The sequence below is a fragment of the Panthera pardus genome, unplaced genomic scaffold (genome assembly GCF_024362965.1).
Source record: "Panthera pardus isolate Hobbes unplaced genomic scaffold, ASM2436296v1 HiC_scaffold_16, whole genome shotgun sequence".
Lineage (NCBI taxonomy): Eukaryota > Metazoa > Chordata > Mammalia > Carnivora > Felidae > Panthera > Panthera pardus.
The window spans coordinates 34,657,270-34,675,893 of NW_026526721.1; positions in this window are offsets into that span (position 1 = coordinate 34,657,270).

The following is an 18,624-nucleotide window of genomic DNA, read 5'->3' on the forward strand; positions in this document are numbered from 1 at the left end:
TAAGTACTTGGGGGATTTACATTCAGTTTTGATGCCATGTATATGGTACTTATCTAATTATTATATAATAATAGCATGTGAGTGATAGAAAAGTATACATCAAAAGAATCAATAATTCTACAGAGAGCTTAAACTAAAATATTCAGAGCTTTATCTTCACCTTATTTAGTATTGGAAGTTGTGTGAATCAGGTATGCAGGCTTTATAACTGCTGACAAAAGATTATCATCTAAAATAGATTTAGGGGTGCCTGGGTGGCTCAGTTGGTTAAGCATCCAACTTCGGCTCAGGTCATGATCTCGCAGTTCAGGCGTTCCAGCCCTGCATCAGGCTCTGTACTGACAGATTAGAGCTTGGAGACTGCTTCAGATTCTGTGTCTCCCTCTCTCTCTCTGCCCCTCCCCACTCACACTCTGTTTTTTTCTCTCTCTCTCTCAAAAATAAACATTAAATAAATAAATAAATAAATAAATAAATAAATATATTTAAACAAGGGGTCTTGTTCAGCATAATAATTTATTTTACTTATATTATTTTAATGCAAAATTTAGTTTTCAGTAAGTATTATTTTGTAAGGTTTGACAGGTACAATTAGGATGTAATTGCCTTTAACTAAATAAGTAAAATAAAAATAAATACAAATAAATAAAATATAATTAATTGATATAACTTTATTTTCAATTGTATGGCAGGAATGATTGCATAATAAAATTGAAGTGGTCTGAATGTAGATGAAAAATCGAATAGGCACAAGTGTAATTAAATAACAGGGGCGCCTGGGTGGCTCATTTGGTTGAACATCCGACTCTTAATTTTAGCTCAGGTCATGATATTGCAGCTCATGAGATGGAGCCCCGAGTTGGGTCTGCACTGACAGTTTGGATTCTCTCTCTACTTCTCTCCCTCCCTCTCTGTCTGCCTCTCTGCTGCTAGCACATGCACTCTCTCTCTCAAAATAAATACGTAAACATTAAAAAAATAATCAAATAACAGAAAGTAACTTAGCAAAAGGAAGAAAATGCGAGGACTTCCTTGATCAATGCATATTAGAAATTGTTGAAAAAAATACTGGAAATATAAAAACAATTTTTCTGTAAAAATCTCCAAAAATCTTCACTTTAACACTTCTAAGCATAAGCCTATTAAAATATGAGAAATGCAATCAATATCTTGCAGAAACCAGTAAGGACAATTTCACTGCTGAATAGAATGTCCGTAACCTGGAAAACAGTTTAAGGATTTAAAAAAAAAAATGACTCCCAACAGTTCTTTTAATAAGTTCAGGTAAATTGGAAATCAAGTATGCAAGATGGCTCTTACTCTCCTTCTATATCCTGTCTGCAATGCATGAAAAAATCAAAATAATATTTGCCATAATACGACAGGAAACAATCTATGAAATTTAATGTCCCAAAGAAGATTCAGCATGCCTGAACAAGAGTACAATGAAGAAAAAGTTCCTATAATTATGAAACTTATGACCATTAAGTTATTTATATTGTATATATTTGCTGCATCTTTTTGGAAACCTTTAAATGAGCAATGTAAGAAAATAATTTTCTGGGAATTGACTGAGATAACCACAGATAAAAAATTAAAATGAATTATTTGGCAACTACTGTATAGTAACATTAGGTATAATTCTACTGTTGAAATTGCCTCTGTATTATAAGCAGTTAGAAAACACTTTCTCAAATGATCAACATCTATTTCCGAAAGTGTAGTTATGGATAATATGCATAGTTACAAATCATCATGAACTTCCTTCAAGATTTAATCCAAGGAGAAGTATTCAGACAAACAGATACCTTTTAATAAGTTCCAGCTGTGAACTTCAAGACAATCATAAGAGATAAACATAAAGAATCCAGGCATAATACAAAATAAGTAAGTCCTATAAAACCGGAAATCTGCAGAGTTCTAAATCCTCAGGAATCCATAGGATGTCCACAAATGCTTTTAGAGGGCAAGACTTTCAGAGCTAATATAAAATCTGACTCATTATCTTTCTGTAATTTAGTATTTCCACTTATAAGAATTCTAAATAGAGGGTAGCTAGAATAGCTGCATTAATCTAAACTTCTTTTCCATCAAAAGTTCATTACAAGCGCCCTTGGCTCTGTTCTCATCCCTTCATCCTTGCACATCTCTCCTGCATGACTTCAAAGAGAACTTTCCACACAGGAGATAGAAAAGGGAGGCTAGAGGATGAGAACAGGGCCACCTCTGTTAAGAGAGAGGCTTAATTAAGTACATATTTGAAGAGTGCCTTTGACATGAAAAAGCAGTAAGAAAATTCAGTACTGTTAACACCAAATGAGAAGTGCTTGGTCCTGGGAGCAAAGCCTTATAGAGATTAAGAAAAAGTTTATATTTTCCTCCTCCAGGCAAGTATTTTTCGATGGGGTTCTTTATTGATCTGTCATCCTAAGGGAGTCTGTAAATCTAGCATCTGAATATTGATTTTTGGTTTGCATGGAGGAAGAGGAAGCAGAGAGTAAAAGATACATCTTTCTTAAATGTGAATAAAACTACAGAATGCATGCTTCAAATGTATACTCTTTTTTTTACAAAAGGACTTATATGTAAAATTTGGAGTAGAATAATTTGTATAATAAATGAGAATCTTTATTATCATTTGTTACTTAATAGAAATTTAACTGGTGTGTTATTATCAAAATGACCAATATTAACATAACAGCACATGAAAATTGGAAGCGCTGTATTCTACAGATATAAAATTCTAAAGTGAGATGTGAAATCAAAATGCAAATCATCCAAAAATAAGTAAATAACTGGCTAGAAGTCTCTAGAACCCATAATGAAAGGATTGAAAAAGAAAGTGAAGTAAGAACAGAGTATTTGTGCAGAGATTTCCTTCAAGACCTGGTTCTGGATTCTTAGTCCCACTAACAGGACTCATCCAAGGATGAGGAGTGGGAGTCCTCCTTTCTCTACCTGAAACATAGAAAGAGGAGCTTTATTAAAGTGCTTATTGGAGCATGGATATGCCCTCACAGTTTGGGGGATCCTTTGATCTGCCAGCTGACAAATGCCTTGACATTCTTTAGTGCAAGGTCATGGCTTTCTGAGGTGGCGGGGCTGAGAGAAAGAAGAGGGTTCATTTGTGAGATACGTGCATTTTCACTAGTGGTAGGGCAAAAAATTCATGAATTTTTCCTGTGGATGAGATGTAGATGACAAGAGTGGAGCCATCCTGGAGCTGTTTTGAATTCTATTCAGCTGGACTTCCAGGATGGGCAACAGGACTCTAACTGCTAGTCTCTGTCTAAAGTAGAGATGAGAGAGATGCAGGCATCTGAAGAAATGTTATTGCATAAGTAGTCACAGGTATTGTAGCCAGAGGAGACTAGCCTCCAAAAAGTCCACAAAACCTTTAAACACCTGCCAGGCCAAGTTCCTGCAATGTCATCTTGTGAAAGTAGCTGACCAAGTAAGAACTTCCCTTTCCCCATTTGGCTTCCACTCTTATTAATTGAAGAGTGGTATTTACAGGAACAGGTGAGTACAGGATGGGATGAGTGAGACAGAAAGACTGCTTTCCTGTACCCTCTACCCCCCAAATGGCCAGTCATTAACCAGCCCTGGGTGAAGAGAGAAGATAGGATAAATCAAGGTCAGAGTTTTGATTATTGGGGACTGAACAGTGCGATTTCTGACACAAGGCTTTGTTTTTGAAATAAGCTGACTGTACAACCAACGTATAACTACCAAAAACTAACAAAGGGATCATGAGAACTTCAAATGTTTCATCTAGTATCAAGTGAAAACTATTCCTAATGGTAAAGAAAAAAGGAAATGGGATGAAAGGATAGTTTTGGTTTCAGTTTGCCCCATGAGTCATGCCTACTAAATAGCAACCAAGCTTAAAATCTTTTTTTTCCCAAAAAATCTATAGCTAAGAAGTAACTGATTAAAAATGGGGCATATCTTCTATTTTGCTATGTAATCAAATTAGTCACCATAGGACACAAACTTATTATTCTTTAAAGTTAAAATGTGAATTTTTTGTACTGTACAGTATTGAAAAACTCCACATACTGTATTGAAAAAAATCTACATATAAGTGAATCCATGCATTTCAAACCCATGTTGTCCAAGGGTCAACTGTAAACTGTTTTCCTGAGTTCTGTGAACTGCTTGAGCAAATTATCAAACAGAGGAAGGGGCCATGAGAACACAGTGATTGTAATTGGTATCTGAGGTGGTAGAACGCAGTCTTGTAGGATTCAGCCCTTTACCTGTGAGATCTGACACTAAATCCAGATGGATAGTGTCAATTAAAATATGATTTTAAAACTCAGAGAGAGAAGTTGAATAAAAACTTCATCAAAGCCTTCAGCTTTATCTTAAAATATTGTAAACAAAAAGTTCACCTGTTTATAATTATACCTAGAAAGCCAACCAATTATTTAATGACACACCAATAATTAAAAGACCAGTCATAGCACATACATAGTAACTATTTTAAAGTTTGCTTAATTTTTGAAAACAGAATTATATGTTAGACAAATATAAGTTTTTCAATAGAATGGAGACCTGGCAGCCATTATCCAAGTAGAAGATATGCAACAATTTTGTGGAAGGTTGACTAGATGGCCCACTTGAAAAAAGTCTTTCAGGGTTTGTATTTGTCTGAATATTTAATGCAGACATTAATAAGGAAATGTCTATTAATGGAAACCTAAATATTTACTAATTCTGCCATAATGTTTTGGTTGCGAACTCTTAAGTCAACTGAAATTTCTCTGCCATGATCTGTCAAACATTAACCTTTTTTGTGACTTGAATGGATTTCTTTTATTAGAATCAGTTTGGGCAATAGCACTTTGGTTCTATTCATTAACTTTCTAGAAAAATGAGTTTCTATTTTTTCCTTTAGAGTCAAAGCCTAGGACAAAAGGGGATGCTATTGCAATAGTAGTAAAGAGACTGATAAGGCTTGAGATGCAAAGAATAGTTTTCAAAACAGTGGTTCTGTGCAATCTTTAGTTAGTAAATAACATCTGTGCAAATAGTTACTTATGGAACTTGTATTATTTTATTCTTTTTGAAATTTTTTTCCAGACTTATCTAAAGCTTAGAAAAATGACTGACAAATGAATCAGTTTTGAATCTGTCAGTTTCTATTCACACTGTCTAGATCAGACCTTCATCTTTCAACTGAATTTTGACAATATCTTCTTTTCCCTTTATTTACTCCCCTGACTTTGATGTTGTTCTCCCCTCATGGACCCTCCACAGCATAGACAAAATATTATTTTTTTAATGTTTATTTATTTTTGAGAGAGAGAGAGAGAGAGAGAAAGAGAGAGAGGGAGGAAGGGGCAGAGAAAGAGGGAGAGGGACACACAGAATCCGAAGCAATCTCCAGGCTCTGAGCTGTCAGCACAGAGCCCGATATGGGGCTCCAACTCACAGACTGTGAGATCATGACCTGAGCTGAAGTCTGATGCTTAACCGACTGAGCCACCCAGGCATCCGTAGACAGATTATTTTTTTAATGAAAATCCGTTGACAATTCTTTTTTGTTCAAAATAAATTGTTGGTCTCCCATTTCCTAAAGGAGTGTTTCTCAGCATTAAAAGAAAATGTCTTAACATACATATTCATACATAGGACAAACTAGGTTGGGAACAGTTAGCTTCAGTCTCATTAGCTATTTGCTCAGCTTTTTTTCCTTCCTACCCACTCAACAAAGCACATTGAAATTTAAGGGACCAAAAGGGAAAGTAGAAGTATAAGCTTTTTTTTATTAAAAGGAATAATTTCTGAGTTCAATCTATTGATATTAACAAATTACTGATATAATAGAATATCAGTATACTTAAGTTTAAAAATCCATTGGACTATAGGATAAGTCCAAACTACTCAATATGGTATCCATTTTCAGCTCCTTCCTCAGTCCTAGCTGCCTCTGACAGGGAAATAATGCAAATTACACCGGAGGGGAGAATTTTCTGGGAGGAAGGAACATATAAGAATAGGAGAGGCTAGAGAACAATAGACTTTTTAGAATTTAGTTTATCTAAGGTTAGTCCTATCCATGAATCTTCTCATACTCAGGAATCTCTTCTCATACTCAGGAATCTCATACACAGAATCTCTCATTCTCAGGAATCTCTTAACTAGGCATTGTTATATTATTGACAGCCATTCAGTTTATAATTCAGATAAAATAATAGAATTTAATATACGGATCTAGGACATAGTTGTTAAACTTCTTAGTAATTCTGGAGATTAGAACTTCATAATTTGAATTTCATAGTCATGTACATTTTTTACTAGCATTATGTTAATCTTTACAGTGGTAGAAAGTCACAAATAACTGGATTTCAGTTATTAATACTACATTTGAATATCTTATATGTTTTTAACAAATGTTAATAATTCTATACCTAGGATATTTACAAAAATAAGATTAATTATTTTATCTGTAGGTAGAGTAACTTATCAGATATGATAGTTGGTGAATTACTGTCTTTAAGATCATTTATCTTTTAATGTTCTGTTCTAAACTGAGTGAAATTTTCCATTTTGCTATCAAAAAAACACTTTCCTTAGCTAAGGATTCAGTGACACTACTGTGTCAATATTCTGTGTGCAAATTTTTAAGTTATAAAAAAAAAGTTCACATTGTTAAATTTCACACACATCTGTCTAATATATATTTTCTTTTTTAGTTTCAATTTTCTTTCTAAGCCCGCATTTCACAATTATACGCTACTTTGAGCCTACTTTTTAATGAAGTTCTCCATCTCCCTAACTAAATATTGGTTTCATTCGAGAAAGGAATATGCATTCTATCTCTTTGTATTCCAAATATATAGCACAGTGCTTTGGGGATACTAAGGCAAATTTAGTTTAAAGGAAACTAATTTTGAGAGGAAAATTTTGAGAGGAAACTAATTTTGAGAGGAGATTTTTTTTTTCGAAGTGACTCAACATCATTATCAACAAAAGTTTGGATGCAAGAACTATCCTATATATGGGTATATTTTGTAGCACTTTCCCTCAAAGAATTTACAATCTGTTCATAGACACAAGCTGCATACCCAAGGCTCATTCGTTATGTTTTTATTAAAGCACAGGGACAGGTCCCATGGGCAGGAAGATCTGCACTGGGATTGTGAGGCATTGATTATATGTTTTCAAGGCTCATTTATAAAAGAATATAGACCTTAAAAGTTGGAAGAATTCCAAAAAAAAAGATGTGACCAATCTATATAGTGTTATCAGAGAAATTTTTAGGTATCTGGGTGGAATTAAATAATATTCCATTCAATTTTAACATTTGAACTTATTTAATTCTCTGAGGTAGGAGTTCTCTTGGCAAATATATATGTGAACGTATCACTAATACCATTTTGAGAATTAGCCTCACCCCTTTTTTTTCCATTGCATGGCCATGAGTTCTAATGAGAAGTCATGCATACTTTGTAATGTGAAGTTTTATGTTTACAAAAAAATCAAATTCAGGACATATGAGTATTGCAGTCAAATTTACTGCTACATTTGCTTTGGCAGTGGAAAAGTCCAAAGGCCAGCAATTGGACAAAAATAGTGGTAAAGTCCACCATTTATAAAAATTAAGGAATGGTAAATTATTTCAATGGCAATGGGCAATATTTTAACAGTCTTGCACTATCATGACTAGGCCTTGAAAGTGAGACAACAAAAGCCTCTGATTTCCAATTTTGGTTTCATTAAATCCCAAGAGGAAACAAGTTCTGAGAGCTCTCACTCAAGGTATTATATCACTTGAACTCCAGCCTCATTCTATTTGACTTCAAAGCCCATATTCTTTCTGGTTTACCATGTTAAAATTAATCTGGTCATTTATGCATGTATGTACATGTACACACACGTACACATACACATACACACACATGTGCACACACAGAGACGCTTAATTTTCTAACAGGTTTGGGTAATGTTTTAGGCACAAGGCATTTCTCTTAGTTGATCAACAAACACTATGTTAAAAATTACAATATGAAAAAAATTAAAATAAATAAATAAATAAATAAATAATTACATAATGAGGATTCCTATCTTAATTGTTCCTGTTGCATCTTTGGATTTCTATAGTCATAAATAATATTTATTCATTTATTCATTCACTTATATATTCTGCTAGGTGCGGAGGATGAATAAGGAAGTCTCTGTGTTCTAGTAACTGTCTTGTCAATTGGGAAAAATAAATATATAAACAAATATATGCCACAGGTAATTAAGATGAAAGTACTTTCTAAATCCAGTGAAGAAATAAGAGAGGAGAGTGGACAATCATTATATGTGAGTTATAGTAAACTGGAGTCTCTATTTTGTGTGTTTCCCATCTTGTTATAAGCTCCTTTTCATAATCACAGGTTACAAAGGTCTTGGATGGTGTCCAGCATGACCTATCAAATGATGAATTTAGTTTTTATTCTTGTGCCTTCCCTTAGTATATACATAATTCTGTCATGTACCTTGAAACATTTAGGTTTTTGCTATTTGTTTAAATGTTCTAACTTGACTAGAATAGTACCTCCTAAAGCCAGAGTTTTTATTTTCTAACATAGAATCTAACATATTTCTAACATAGAATCAGAGTTACATAAGGCATCCAATGAATTTTCATGGAGTAAATGAAATAAATCTCTTCATAAAACACATAAATATATGCATATGTATTATATATGTATACATGTGTGTATGTGTAGCCACATGCTTACCTACATACAAATGTATAATGTATGTACATATGCATTTATATGCTGTGTGTATATAATACAAAATTATATATGAGGGAGAAAGTTACATAATTAAACAAAATGTAATCTAAATTTTATCCTAAAAATGATGATTATAAGATAGATCAGGGAGTAATAAATTCATTTCATATATTAAGAAACCAATGCTCAGAGAGATTGTTTGGACAAGTTCAGATATAAAGCCAGAGGTAGGACATAGGTTTACTGATCCCCAAATCAATGTCCTTCCATTTTACTATACTAGTAAATGCACTAACACAGGAAATAGGAATAATGACACCTATTTTTTCCTTTCACCCAAGGTACTCAGCATGCCTTGCTAATTGTATCTACAGTTAGAGAAAAGAAAGCTCATATACCTCCCGAATTTTGTCTAATTCATTCTGCACCCAGTGGCTGGGCCCAAAATATAGCCCTTCCTTCATTTTGATCAAAAGATCATATTGGCTATGCCAACCTATTAGTGTCTAGAGAAGCTGTGGGTTAAATTTTTGTGCTTCAAAGTATAAAAAGCATCATTTCTGTTTTGAGATGTTATTAAAAAAAAAAAGATTCTGCATGTAGGAGGTTCATTCAGCACACACTCCTAACATACTTTTAAATCTATCTTAAAATAGAAGTCTGTCTAGTTCTTCTGGATCTCTTATAAATTGCTAATGTCAATGCTAAGAATGTGTTATTTAGTTGGAACTTTTAAAAGCAGTACAGTTTATAAGTTAAAAATTATTATTACACAAGACCTCATTTATTTTAATGTAATGTCATGTTTAAGCAGTTATGTTTTTCACCCTCATATTAATCTTGGGAGGCCATATATATAAAAGATACTTGGTGTACTATAGTCATTCTTTAATTTAGTCCTTTAGAGTAGGTGATGATTGCAATCAAGTGTTTATAGATAGTATTTCTGGCAATAAGTGTACATATTCTAAGGTTAAGTAATAATGCACCTAATTAGAAATAACAACTATAATTCTAATATTATAGGAAAAGATATACATACTTGAAAGTTTCTGTTGAACATGCTATGAAATGTGTATATCAAAATAAGTTTATAATTTTGCCTTTTGAGTGTTTTACTCAAATCTTTTATCGTATCTGAATTAATTCAACTATTGCCTTTTTATTGTGTAGGTACTTTGGGGTAGGCAGACTTAAGATAGATTTTCTCTCTTCAGAAATTATCACTAACAGTCAAACACTTAATTAGATCCCCAAGGAGTATAATTTGGTTATTTTGGCAAAAATAATGAGGTAGTCATTTTTTGGTTCAGATATTGACACTATTATGTTGTCTCATAACTTTTGGGATATGTTTGAGGGATTTCCTGTTGGTAAGTTGGGATTTACTGATCTATCTTCAACAACATTTAGTGACTTTCAAAGCTGACCCCCATTGATGCAATCCTGTATCTTCTATTGAAAGCATCCACCCCAACATCAGCCCCTACTTTGCAATATTTTTCCAATGTGAGCGCATTTGTCTAATCTATTTAAAAACCTTAATTATTGAGTACCTTAAATATGATGGCATTGTGTTAATTGTGAGAATACAAAAATAAACATCACATGCTATATTCTCAAGGAACTTATTATCAGTTAGAATAGAGAACATCTTTAGTTCAACTATAGTATAAAAAATTTCATGGCAAATAAATTGAGGGTCATATAGAGGAATAGCAATACATAAAATATACTGGATATAGGATAGAGAGTCAGTATAATGTATAGATTTTGAATATTGCCTCTCAATCTATACTGCATTAGTTTAAATCTCAATTCAACCAGCTTAAAGTTGAGTGACTTTGGGCAAGTTAGTAGAACTTTCTATCAGGAGTTTATTACATTTTATTTCTTCATAGTGATACAACTAGTGATAATAATAAAGCATATATGTACTTCAAAGGCTTCTTGTGAGAATTAAGTAAGTTAATATATGTAACTATGTCTAAAACATAGGAAGGATATATGAGTGTCAGCTAATAGTAGTAGTAGTATACTAAAGAATAAGATCATAATGTAAATGAAGTGCTTAGCAGAATGCATTTTTCATAGTAGCTAATTGAAAATTTTAGTTTATTATTATCATTATGATATGTGCTGGGTTGCTATGCTGTGTTATGAGGAAAGTAAAACCAAAGCAAACTGAACCCCTGTATGTATATAAATACACCTACAAGGTTAGTAAGGACTGATATATTTGTACAACTCTACATCTAATTGAAAGAGAAATCATGTTATGTTGTGTTGTGTTTAAGGGATGGGTTTTGAAAGTTATGTGGAAAAGGGAATAGTCTAGTATATTAATACTTAGGTAAATCACAGGGTGAGACACACAAGAGTGAATGAAAAACACACCTGATATTACTTCTGTGTTCTGGCTGTGAAAAAGGACTAATCTTAATGTTAAACGTCAGTCAGTTGCCACGTACTGGAAAAATACCTCCATTTATTCCTAGTAAAATGACATAAGGGCTATTATAGTAGGATGAGTGAAAAAAAATGCCCTACACCCTAGAACTTCCTCTTGCTTCCAAAACAGAAAACAAAATAAACACTGCATCCCAAGTAAGAGTGCATATATTTGTGCTCCCATCAAAGATTTGAAAGATGCATGCCTGTTAACTTGCCAGTTTGGCTTGCACCAAAGTCAAATGGGTTTTGTAGAATAACAGTGGATTATCATATGCATATCCACTGACAATTCTAATTTCAGTAGCTATTCTAGATAGGTTTTCTTTATTTGAGCAAATCAGTACAGTATCTGGTAATTGGTATGCAACTATGGACTTTGCAAGTGCTTGATTTTCTAAGTGATTTAGTTCACCTGAAAGAGATATCAGTACCCCTACACTTTCTGACTTCAGGACTATGTCAACTTTCCAGGTTTCGTTTCACAAACTTATCTGCAGAGATTTTCTTTATCCTATTATTTCTTAACAACATTGTGCTGGTATGCTACTTTTGTGATACTACATTTATTGGATTTGGTGAACAGGATCTAATAAATAAGTAAAATATGTGGTAAGACATATGCATGCCTGGGGGTGGAAAATAAACCCACTGGAAACTTGGCAGATGGGAACTCAGTTGTCAGGGGAAGTACTTTGCACTGTGGTAGCAAGGGGAAGAATAGGTCAAGGGAGACATTGTGTGACATATGCATTTGACCTAAGCCTCAAAGAATGGATGGGATTTGTGTAGTGATAGGGAAAGGAGGACATTTTAAGTGCAGAGAAAAATATGGGAATGAAGACATGGAAGTTAGTAAGTACAGTAGCACAAGAGCTGTTTTGGAAATAGAGTACAATAACTGGAAAAAAAAAATGTGGCTGGAAAGGCAAGTTGGGCTTGACTTGCCAAGATAAGAATTTTGATGTTTATTTTTTATAGTAAAATTTGCATTTGAATTACAGAAAATGTTTCAGTGGACCTAATAATGTACAAGAGGATTCTGGACTGTAGGAAGGGGTGTTGTGACATGAATGCTCTATTTTCTTTCCCTTTCCCCAATCCACTGACCTCAAAAGTCTTATAGGCTGAGTATTATTGATCCGTAGTTTAGAGTTGTACCTTTAAGTGAACTATTAAAACAATGTAAAAAACATGGTAGATTTATTTACCTAGACTTTTAAAATCTCAAATAGTAGGAAAAAAAGAAAAATTCAAAATCACAATTGCATGAATGGTCACGTCCACTGCTATGGCAGATAATTTGCCTTTTAGTTTTTTACTCTCTAAATGACCAGTCCCATAGCAAGAGAATAGATTGAAAAGCATTGATTAGATATCTAATTTAGAAATGGTATGAAAGGAAGGAAATTATTGATATTTGCACTTTACTAAATTTTTTTTTCAGTTAGTGGGCTAAATAAAAGATGTTACTGGTTGACCCTCAGGAATACTGAGTTTAATAGATTTCTCATGGTGGCAGCAGTGAGAGTAACAGCAGTAGTGGCAGGGCTGGTATAGTAGTAATGCTGTACATTGTATTTTTTAGAAACTGGCATGTCAGGGACAGTTCTATCAATCCTTCCAACTACAACCCCATGAAGTAGATACTATTACCATCTCCATTTTACAGATGATGAATCTGTGACAAAGAAAGGTCACTGATTGATCAAGGTCACATAGCTGGAGGAAAGGGTTAAACTGGGCAACCCAGCCAGTGTGGCCTCAGAGGCTGCACCCTTAATTCCTGCACAGCTGGTGAATAGTTGTGGTATAACTTATCACTCATAAAAACCTAAGAAGCCTTGGGTGTAATTTCTCAAAACAAATCACAGTTGTTTGTTTTAATAGATGAAAACAATTAGCCTATATTTAAATATGTGATCTTTGCCTTATTAGCATTTTCTCTAATTCCAATCTTAATGAATGGTAAAGGTAAATGTGAAGTATCATCATTTATCCTTTTTTCATTAGTCACAACAGTCGCTAGTTTTTTTTAAAATTTTTGTTTAAAAAACATAAAATTTTTTAAGGCATAATTTATAGACAACAATAATTACCAATTTTGAATGTCTGATCTGATGTTTTGAAGATGCATGTACATATTGAAAAATATATATAACCATATATAATATGTAGAATATTTCTACTACCTCAAAAATTTAACTCATGCCCTTTACCACTCAGTCATCTCTCTAATCTCTCATCTCTGATGACTGGCTGCTGATAGGCTTTGTTTCCATAGTTTTTCCTTTTCTAGAATTTCATATAATTATACAGTATGATGTTTTTTGTGTCTGTCCTCTTTCACTTAGCATAATGCTTTAGCTATTTATCAATGTTGTGTACATCAGTAGTTTTATTTATATAAAAGTATGCAGTAATTTATTCATCCATTCAAAAGTTGATGGACTTTTGGGCTGTTTCCAATGTTTGGCTATTATGAATAAAACTGCTTTGAACTTTGTGAGCACAAGTTTAATCTCTCTCTTTCTCTCCCTTTTTGTTTTAAAGTTAATGACTTATTTTGAAAGTCATAGTAATTTTGTGGTGCCTGGCTGCCTCAGTCAGTTGAGCATCTAACTCTTGATTTCAGTTCAGGTCATGATCCCAGGATCCTGGGAGATCCAACCCTGCTTTGGGCTCTGTGCTGAGTGTGGTGCCTGAAAATTCTCTCTCTCTGTCCCCGTCCCCCATTCACTCTCCCTCTCCCTCTCAAAAAAAAAAAAAAAAAAAAGAAGAAGAAGAAGAAGTCATGTTTACTTTAAAATTGTATCATTTTTCTCAAGTTGAGAATTTTGGTTGATTGTTTCCAATGTTGTATTCTTTGTTAGTTGTCTGATTTGTTAGTTACCTACACTAACAACTTTATTTTAGACTCAAGTGTTTGGCATCATGTCCAATTATGTTAATAGTTTTTGTTCTTGACACTTCATGTTAATACCACTGTATTTTTACAGGTATGTGATCATTGTATTTTGTTTTTTTTCATTTTTGCATGTTCAGATATTTAAGCCACACTTGTAAATCCCATTTTAGCTCTGTCATATAAGATAGGTAGATCTGGATCCAGTTGATCTCCCTATTTGGTAGATGTATAAACTATGCCTAAAGGCCACTGGTCCTGGGCCAGAAGGAAGGACGACCAATTAGTAAATGAATAAATTATCCGTCAGTTTATAATTGAATTCCACAATCTAATTTTGTTTAAACAAAGCCGTACACCTTAGTCCTGAGCTTAGCATATTAGCCATGACTGATCTTTGGTTCCTCTTGTGCACTGTAAGACATGAGATTCTAATATATTTAGAAACTTAGGTAGTTTTATTTATTGCTCATTATAATGGCAGATAATCAAGGCATAACCTTCTTAAATAAGCAATTCACTTTCAGAATTAAAGTACATGCAGAAGAATAATTTTTGAATTTTCTAATTATTGTTCTTTCCTACAGATAATGAGTTAAACTTTTTGTCAGCTGTGATTTGTAGTCACAGTATTCATTATATTCTGATTCCTGTCTGTATACCTTACTATATTCTATCTTTCTCAAATAGGACATTTCCTGAGGATAGCATTAATAATCATTCTCATTAAAAAACAATAAAACTCAGCGAAAATACTCTGGATTTTATTACTGAGAAAATCTTAACTAGACTGGTGATTTTTAAAAACATTTAACATTCTTGTGATAATTAAAGATTTTCTTTCAGTACAATCACATCTCTTAGCATTTCTCTCTACGTAAGCATTTTGGTATTTTTAAGCTAAAAATACAACACAGTTCTGCCATATCATATCATATTTATTACTAAATGATTCACAATATTAACTGCACTTTTTACATTGGAAACCAAACATATATTGCAGAAACCTAAGGTCATCTATAAAGTTCAGAAGGCTTTTTGGAATGGTAAAATGCTTATAAACTTTAAGGAAAATGTCAATTTTATTCTAAGAAATCAAGTAAAAAAACTGAAATAGTTAGGGATAACACATTTAAAAATTGAAAAATAAAAAAGGAAAACAGAAAAGACTGATTTTTTTGGTGTGATGTTGACATTGGAATAGTCCTATGAAGTTTTTTGTCTGTTAATTTTTTCCTTCTTTTTTTAATTGAAAAAAGCACACATGTTATTATCATATTCAAAAACAGTTGCTTTACCCACAATTATATGGTCAATTAATCCTTCACAAAGCAGGAAAGAATATCCAATGGGAAAAAGAATGTCTCTTCAACAAATGGTGTGAGGAACACTGGAGAGCTACATGCAAAAGAATGAAACTGGACCACTTTCTTATACAACACACAAAAATAAAGTAAAAATGGATTAAAGACCTGAATTTGAAATAGGAAACCATTAAAATCCTAGAGAACACAGGCAATTAACATCTCTGACATTGGCTGTAGCAACTTCTTTCTACATATGTCTCCTGAGGCAAAGGAAACAAAAGCAAAAATAAACTATTGGGACTACATCAAAATAAAAAGCTTCTGCACAGCAAAGGAAACAACCAGAAAAACTAAAAGGCAACCTACTGAATGGGAGAAGATATTTGCAAACGATATATCTGATAAAGGGTTAGTATCTAAAATATGTAAAGAACTTATAAAACTCAACACCTCAAAAATGAATAATGCAATTCAAGAAATGGGAAGAAGACATGAATGGACAGTTTTTCCAAAGAAGACATACAGATTTCCAAAAGAACACATGAAAAGATGCTCAACATCACTTATCATCAGGGAAATGCAAGTCAAAACTATAATGCAGTATCACCTCACACCTGTCAGAATGACTAAAATTGACAACACAACAGTTGTTGGCAAGGATGCAGAGAAAAGTGACCCTCTTGCACTGTTGGTGGGAATGCAAACTGGTACAGCCACTCTGGAAAACAGTATGGAGCTTCCTCAAAATGTTAAAAATAGAACTACCCTGTGATCCAGCAATTGCACTGCTAGGTATTTACCCAAAGAATACAAAAACACTAGTTCAAAGGAATACATGCAACTCAGTGTTTATAACATCATTATCTATAATAGCCAAATTATTGGAAATAGCCCAAGTGTCCATCGATTGATAAATGGATTAAGAAGAGGTGGTGAATATATACATATACATATATATACATATATATACATACATATATATATATATATACACGTGTATGTATATGTATATGTATATATATGTGTATATATATATACATATATATGTGTATGTATACATATGTATATGTATGCATACACACACACACCATGGAATATTACTAAGCCATAAAAATGAGTGAAGTCTTGCCATTTGCAATGATGTGGTTGGAGCTAGAGAGTATTATGCTAAACAAAATAAGTCAGAGAAAGACAAATACCATATGATTTCATACATATGTGGAATTTAAGAAAGAAAACACATGATCATAGGGAAAAGAAGAGAGAGACAAGTCAAGAAACAGACTCTTAACTATAGAGAACAAACTGATGGTTACCAGAAGGGAAATGGGTGGGGGAATGGGTTAAATAGGTGATGTTTATAAAGGAGGGCAATTGTAATGAGCACTGGATGTTGTATAGAAGTGTCGAATTGTACACATGAAACTAATATTAACTGGATGTTAACTAACTAGAATTTAAATACAAACTTAAAAAGAAAAATAGTTGCTTCATCTTTGAATTTTTGGTTGATTATGGCTAAGCAAGAGATAGTTTTCTTCAGAGAGATAAAATGTGAGTTAGTATCATAAATTAAAAACAAGGTGGACTGAGAAGGCAAAAAAAATGCTTTAGGTCGATTAGTCTTACCTGAAAACATTTAAATTGATGAAAAGAACCAAATTCATGAAAAACAAAACAAAACAAAACAAAACAAAAACAACCATTATTCCGATTTCCATAGGCATTTTGTAGTTTCTGGTATAATTACTTAAAGGATACAGCATATATTGTTTGATTTCTCACTAAAGAGTAAAGCATTGAATGTTCTTTGACAGAAAATTTAGAAGAGCAAATGAATTTGGCTTTTTAACTTTGCTAGATCCTATGAGATTATCCATTTCCCTGTTCCTGGTTTGCCTATTTTTTGTTTCATTTTTTTGTTTGCTTTTTAATTTTTTTCCACACACCTGTGAATGAAATGACTATCTTTTCATACACTGAAATTATTCAGCATGTACTTTTCAGATAGTTGTTATAGGCCTACGGTGCACAGAGGTAGATGTGGAGAAGACAGTGGAGGTGATAAGGAGGTAGGAGAAGATGAGGGAACATGTGGGAGGAATTTTGGCATCAGAGTCAGAGTTCCTAGGTTTAAATTCATGCTGCACCCTTATGAGCAGTTTGGGACAATCTCATTAGTCTACAGGAAAAAAAACAAGACATGGAAAAAAAATGCTTGAGAGGATTGTGTCATGGTCTCACTATGAAAGTTATATCAGATATTGTGTGATGGCACTTTGTAACTTGATATGCACTATTTGGGCATTAGGGGGTGTCTGAAAATGAGTACTACAAAATTTGGAATTCCTAATAAATATTCCCAGATATCTAATGGCTTCTCTGCAACATGGTGAAAAAATTCTTATGAAACTCTTGGTACTATGTGGATAACTCTGTTTTAACAAAGTACAATTATTTTCTTTATAATTTCCCAAATATGAGCTGACTGCAGGACAGAGAAATCTATTCTCCCCCTACATCTCTAGAAAAAAATGTTCAGTGTTACCTGGTTCTTTTGTTGACTGACTGCATATATATTTCTTTTCTTTTTGTAAAGTGTATGTGAGGTGAAAACAATCTGGATTAAAGTGTGTACTTTCTTGTATAACTTTTATTTAGCAGGCAATGCTGGGTAAGGCTGGAACCAAATTTTGTGGGACTGGAAGCATGATCAATTTGGAAGGACCTTGTTGGAGGAAAAGAGTGCAAAATTACCAATACAAAAATAGATATGAAAATGAAATTTTATTTAGAATGAGAGAACAAATTAGAACAGGTCATGTCCCTTTCTCCTCATATCTTTTCAGGCTGTTTACTAGAAATGCTTTATGATTACAACTTGAATTCCCCTCCTCAGCTGAATCTTTATAATTCCCACTAACTCCTAGTAGCCATAGAAGCCTGTGCAAGGAAGGGATCTTGCAGGTTTACCTGATAAATCTGCAGGTTTATCAGACTCTGACTGTGGGGAAAGATCCATTTAACTGCATTTGTTGTTTCTCTTCACTAAGTTTATCAGGGCAACCTACACAACGCTTTAAAAAGCACAAGTCTCTCTTCCAAGGATTATAGCCTTCTCGATCAACTCTCCCTGCAGTGGAACTGCTAAGTGATATCAGGCAAAGGCCCTCAAAAAAAATTCCTCTTGTAGGTAGTTTTGTGTCTAGGAATTAAAATA